The sequence below is a fragment of the Dendrobates tinctorius genome, unplaced genomic scaffold (assembly GCF_039654945.1).
Source record: "Dendrobates tinctorius isolate UK_male_01 unplaced genomic scaffold, ASM3965494v1 ptg000020l, whole genome shotgun sequence".
NCBI lineage: Eukaryota > Metazoa > Chordata > Amphibia > Anura > Dendrobatidae > Dendrobates > Dendrobates tinctorius.
The window spans coordinates 55,129,745-55,136,896 of NW_027361688.1; positions in this window are offsets into that span (position 1 = coordinate 55,129,745).

Below are 7,152 nucleotides of genomic sequence, written 5' to 3' on the forward strand. Positions count from 1 at the left end.
GGCTGAGATGATGTAACCCAGGAAAGGCAAGGACTCCTGCTCAAACACACATTTCTCCAATTTGGCATAGAGGGAGTTGGCCCGCAGGAGATCGAAAACTTTGCGAACATCTCTCCGGTGGGAGTCAATATCTGGAGAAAAATTAAGAATATCATCCAGATAGACTACTACCGAGGTGGTAAGCATATCCCGGAAGATATCGTTCACAAAATCTTGGAAGACGGCTGGGGCGTTACATAGTCCGAAGGGCATCACCAGATATTCATAGTGCCCATCTCTGGTGTTAAATGCCGTCTTCCATTCGTCCCCATCACGGATGCGAATCAGGTTATAGGCTCCCCGCAGATCAAGCTTAGTAAACACTCTCGCTCCCCGTAGCCTATCAAATAGTTCCGATATCAGGGGCAGAGGATACTTGTTCTTAACGGTTATGGCGTTAAGTCCCCTGTAATCGATGCACGGACGTAATTCCCCATTCTTTTGGACAAAGAAGAATCCCGCTCCCGCCGGGGACACCGACTTCCTAATGAATCCCCTTGCCAGATTCTCCCTGATATACTGCGACATGGCCTCTGTCTCTGGGAGAGATAGGGGGTATACTCGACCCCGGGGAGGCTCAGCTCCGGGTAAGAGGTCAATAGGACAGTCGTAAGGGCGGTGCGGCGGAAGGATCTCCGCCGCCTTCTTGGAGAAAACGTCTGCATACTGCCGATATGGCTTGGGAAGCGAGGAGAGATCTGCAGGAACCTCAGAAGTAGTGACCTGAATGCAGTCCCTCAGACACCTACCCTCGCAGGACTTACTCCAAGCGAGGATTTTCCCCGAGGACCAGTCTATGTGGGGAGAATGGGCCCGTAACCAGGGAACCCCTAGGAGGACCTGGTCGATACCTTCTGGCATCACAAGGAGAGACAGCATCTCCTGATGAGACGGAGACAGTGAGAGTCTCAGTGGAGTCGTTTGGTGGGTGATTAGGGACGGGAGTGTCGCCCCATTCACCACCCTAATGGTGACTGGCTGAGGTAGCAAGACCAGAGGGACTGCGTGTTGTTGAGCGAAGGCAGATGACATAAAGTTGCCCTCCACTCCAGAGTCCACGCAAACCTCCACCATCAGAGTGGAAGACTCAAACTCTAACGCCCCTTTAAACAGGAGCTTGGCGGAGAAATTAGCTGTGTCTAGTAGACCCCCTCCGATAACCACTAGACGGGGGCGTTTCCCGGCCGCTGTGGGCACAGGTTAGCGTGGTGCCCAGTCTGCCGACAACGGAAGCAGACTGGGGGTACCCGCATGGACCGGACCCTGGACCCAGAGCGGGACACCTCCATGGCCTCTGGAGGCTCAGGCGGTGGGCCGAGGGGTTCCAGCGGTCTGGCAAAATTTGGAGCCAACTTATAGCGTTGGCGGGACCTGGAGCGCTCCAACCCTCGCTCAGTGAAGCGAACGTCAATCCGGGTGGAGACTGTAATGAGCTCCTCTAGGGTGGTAGGCACCTCCCTGGTGGCCAGGGCGTCCTTGACATGATCAGCCAGGCCTCTCCAGAATATGGGTATGAGCACCTTATCTGGCCACTCCAGCTCAGAGACCAGAGTTCTGAAGAGGATGGCATACTGGCTGACCAAAGACGAACCCTGGGTTAGCGCCAGCAACTGGAGTGCCCTGTCATGTGTGACCTGAGGTCCCAGGAACACCTGTTTCAGAGCGACCAAGAAGTGGGTGGCACTCTGTACCAGGGGATCCCCACACTCCCACAGTGGAGTGGCCCATTCCAAGGCCCTGCCCGACAGGAGGGAGATGATAAATCCCACCTTGGCCCGCTCAGAGGGAAATCGTGTAGCCAGCAGCTCTAGGTGAATGGAGCACTGACTCACGAAACCCCTACACGAAGCACTATCCCCTGAGAACTTCTCGGGCAGCGGGAGGCGGGACAAGGTCGGGGCAGGACTGGCCGGGGAGACACGAGCGACAGCCTCTGTAGCTGCCTGAACGACGACCGAGGTAACATCCGCAGCTGAGGTGGAACGCTCTAGCGCTGCCAACCCTACCCTCCAGCTGCTGGATGTACCTATGCAGTCGTTGTTCATCCGCCATTATCAGCCAGACCCTGGCGCTAAGATAATGTTAAGGGCTGGCGGAACACACCAAATAATAAGATGGTGTTTAGGTGCGTTTGCAGCCCGAGGTCCACCGTGCAGAGGTGTTAACTGCTGCTCGGTAATGGCGGACGCAATATGGCGGTGCAATAACGGCACACACGGGGTTAACCTCACCCAAGGTGTACCGAGGCGAACTCTTATGACTTAGAGCCGCACTACCGCAAATAATAGATGCCGTAGCCTGTTTTCGCTCACAGAGCTCGGCAGAGTAAGCGCTAGCGTAACGTCACAGGACTCAGCCCTTAGACAGCAGGACTGAAGTCCCTCTAGACCGCTAGCGCCCGGCACCGCGACTGCGATACCAACAGGGATCAAATAAATGGCGTGTGCAAGTGTGCAGACGGCCGGTATGCACTGTGGCCTACAGGCTAGCCACTAGCAGGCGCTGACTCAGACTCTAAACCCTAACAACACACATATCAAAGGGTAGGGGTTTCATAATGAGTCAGACACCAGATACATGCATCCATCATCATACACACCAAACTATTTGAGTCTATCTTAGCGCATGGCTGAGCGGCCATGCAAACCTTTTATAGCCGCAGGCGTCCGTGATCCTCCTTGCTTCTCGGATGGGCCAATCCGAACACGAGCAGGACCTGAGCACATGACCTTTGATCTCCAATGGGAGATCACTCCACAGGCATGCTCAGTGGCCCGACATGAGGACTTAGTCCCTGGAGGATCTTGCTGCTGAGCAGCATGCATTGCCAAAGCTGAACCAGGGGCGGCAGCAGCAAGCAAACCCACGGAGCTGGTCTGGACAGAGCGCCGGGACCAACGAGTTTGCTGAGCAAGCTCCTCTGCAGCTGGGGAGGAATGGGAGACCGTCGGAGGCAAGGCTCGGGATTCCCGCTGTGCAGCGCCGGAAATCCGACACCTAACAGGAGGAATACCAAGCCATGTCATCTCCTGCAGTCTTTCATTCAGTCTTGGCCGCAGCGGATCTTGCTCAGCAGAGACATATTGCTCAGACCCGTGCTATGCGATTAATTGCTGCTGCCTCTCCAGGTTCAGCTATGGCAAGCAGTTGTTCCTGAGGCTAAGTCCAGGTTTTGCCCCACTGAGCATGCTCGTGAGGTGGCAACCTCTCATTGGTGGTCAGCTGCTGAAGTCCTCAAGTGAGCCTGGATTGGTCCACAATCAAGGTCCTGGCAGACTGGGATCTATAAAAGGATCTCATGGCTGTTTGCAAGTATAGACCATGTGGTGTGTGTTGTATGCACATATGATTGTCTCTGATGACTGACTCATTATGAAACCCCTACCCTTGGTATGCATGAGTTGCTCAGCCCTTCCAGCTAGTGCCTAGGCTTATAGTGCAGGTAGGAGGCAGAGTCAGTGCCTAGCATCAACGCCAAGTAGTGGCATTGCTTGTGCGACGCCGTGCGCATTGTGGGTCTGGTCAGACTCGAGACCCCGTGTTCTAGGGGTTGAGCCTAGAGACCTCACTCGTGCCATATCAGATGAGTCCTGTGACATTTAACAGGGAACAGCGTTCTATGACATAATTGCCGTGGCTCTGTGAAGTAACAGAGTCTGTCGCTGTTCACACCGGGTGACATCTAACCCGTGTGGTTTCGGTGTTCAACCGCCATCTTGTTCCGCTATTGCTTAGCAGCAGGTTCCATCTCTGCATGGTGGACCCCGGGTTGCGAACCACCTTATTGTTATATTTAATTTGGTGCGTTCCACCAACCCTAACAGCAAGCCTCTAATCTAATGCCACAATTTGCAGAGCACAGCTAGACCAGGTGTCTGACGTAGATAACAAAATATATATAAACTTGGCACACACCAAAGGTTTCTGATGCAGAAAGGTGATTTTTAATTATACAACAGTACATACATACACAGACGTTTCGGTCTAGGACCTTCATCAATGTACGATATATTGTACTGTGAGATTCTTAATGACTGGGCTTTGTGAGATAGACCAATCCTGTGAGGAAACACTTGGGATTCGCGGTGGATACTGCGTCCACACTCCACAAACCACTACGCAGTGGGACGGCTTCATGTGCCTCCTCACAGGATTGGTCTATCTCACAAAGCCCAGTCATTAAGAATCTCACAGTACAATATATCGTACATTGATGAAGGTCCTAGACCGAAACGTCTGTGTATGTATGTACTGTTGTATAATTAAAAATCACCTTTCTGCATCAGAAACCTTTGGTGTGTGCCAAGTTTATATATATTTAGTTCACGGATTGGGATCCTACTTGGGCACCACCCACAATTCTCAGGGTTGTGCCAACGGTTTTGTTCTGACGTAGATAACAGACTACTCTATATGTGGCCTCAAAACACATGACACATGCACAAAAAATGAACAGGTTAGTAAGACCCTGTTCACACCACCCAAGAACTAAAACACAGAAAAAACATGCAGTATGACAAACGTGCATAAATACTCTGTTGTAAAATATATGTAACAGTAAGCAGCAAGTGCTAGTAAGAGATGTTAACAAAACCAGGGTATTTTGTTGATACGTTTTTTTGCAAAATAAGTACGCTAAGCCACTCCACCACGTCACGGTACACCCTTCTCGGAGCAGCCCTATCTAATATATTCAAAACCTGAACATGTGAACAATACCTTCATGAGCAGGGTTCAGAAAGGTGCTGCCCGGCGGTATGGGCTCGCTGGGCAAAATGGCTTTTTACGTCCAGTCCCAAAGGAGAGAGGCGGGGATCTCCCAAAGCTTGCATAAGCAAGAAATTAATAGATTCAAAACACATGACACATGCACAAAAAATGAACAGGTTAGTAAGACCCTGTTCACACCACCCAAGAACTAAAACACAGAAAAAACACGCAGTATGACAAACGTGCATAAATACTCTGTTGTAAAATATATGTAACAGTAAGCAGCAAGTGCTAGTAAGAGATGTTAACAAAACCAGGGTATTTTGTTGATACGTTTTTTTGCAAATAAAAGTACGCTAAGCCACGCCACCACGTCACGGTATACCCTTCTCGGAGCAGTCCTATCTAATATATTCAAAACCTGAACATGTGAACAATACCTTCATGAGCAGGGTTCCCCTCCTCTCTCCTTTGGAACATGCACATAAAAAGCCATACTGTGTGTTTTTTCTGTGTTTTAGTTCTTGGGTGGTGTGAACAGGGTCTTACTAACCTGTTCATTTTTTGTGCATGTGTCATGTGTTTTGAATCTATTAATTTCTTGCTTATGCAAGCTTTGGGAGATCACCGCCTCTCTCCTTTGGGACATGCACATAAAAAGCCATTTTGCCCAGCGAGCTCATACCGGGCAGCACCTTTCTGAACCCTGCTCATGAAGGTATTGTTCACATGGCCGGATGTGGCCGAAACATTTTATTTTGGACTGCATTAAATAAACAGCAAAATCATCTCTCTAAGTTGAGTGCCTAGATTTTCATTATATACTATATGGTGTGGGATCCTACTACGGCACCCTCTCGGGTAGTGCACACAGTTTTTCTTACATGTATTTATAGGAAGGTCGGAACCAAATGTGATTGGATGGAATTAAAATCACAGCATGGTGAAGGGCGGAGTGCTCAGTCAGAAAGTTAGCATACAAATTACAGAAAACTGACGGCACATCAAGAACTAGTCTGAATAGGTGCATACCAAAAGACAGCTTACATATCAAAATGAGGAAATGGTTGCACTCAATTGCGTTAAAGCATATCAATGTGAAATACAAGAAGTGTGAATAGCGCAATGGCTTTTGAAATTTAGGAATAACACATGAGATACTTAGCACAAAATTTGGCCAAAAAAATGTGAGCCCATTCACCAACGTCAAGATGATCTCATTGAATGGGTCCCTGACCTGACTGCCTAATGTGAACACTTACCTACGTGTTGTGAATTCTATGGATCTGACTTCTAAGTCGGGGCTCCCTCTGGTGGTTACTGTGGGTAGTGGAGCTTTTTTTATTGATAGATCGGGCAATTCTGAGCGCGGCGATACCTAATATGTGTATGTGGGATTTTTTTATTGTTTTATTTTAATTGGGGCGAAAGGGGGGTGATTTGACATTTTAGGTTTTTTTTATTTTCTTTATTTTTGAAAAATATTTTTTTATTTTGGCATTCCTCAATAGCCTCTATAGGAGGCTAGAAGCATGCACAACCCGATTGGCTCTGCTACATATGGGCGATGAGCGGATCGCCCATATGTAGCAGATTTACTGCTGTGCCCGGTGGTCGGCGCTCAAAGCCATCTGCCTTGAACAACCATAGAGGTCTCTATGAGACCTGTTGTTGTCCAGGCAATGTGACGCCGACCCCCGATCACATGACGGGGGTCCGCAATGAGCTCATTTCCGGCCCGGCGGCCGGAAATGCTATTTAAATGCCCGCTGTCAGCTTTGACAGTGGGATTTAACTAGTTAATAGGCGCGGGCAGATGGCGATTCTGCTCTCGCCTATTGTGGGCACATGTCAGCTGTTCATAACAGCTGACATGTCGCGGCTTTGAGGTGGGCTCACCGCCGGAACCCACCTTAAAGCGGGGATCCTTACCAATGACGTACTGTTCTGTCATCAGTAAGGAAGTTGTTAAATTTTTTAACCCAAAATACTGTATAGATCTAGGGTAACAGACAGCAAAAACAGTGGAATATAGGCCGGAGATGCCACAATATGTAGGCCACAGATAGAACTGGCATCTGACGGAGATTGAACACTGTTAAATATGTGGCCTTGATATTTTTTGGCCCACCAAAATTGTGTCAATAAGTAAAATTGTAAAATATTTAGCGCAATGATATGCGATGCGTGTGGCATACAAAACACTGTGATAAATATATGAACTGTTGCTAAATATTTTTAGGTCAGCAAAATGGTGTCCAGAAATGTTGTAAGTCACTCCAAAAAATACTACAGCACCACAAAAAAGGCCAGAATTTACTGCTCACTCAGGTGTGAGGCCTGGGACGGACAAAGCCATTTAAAATTGCTGGATTTTCACCCTGTTGTAATAAAATGATCTGG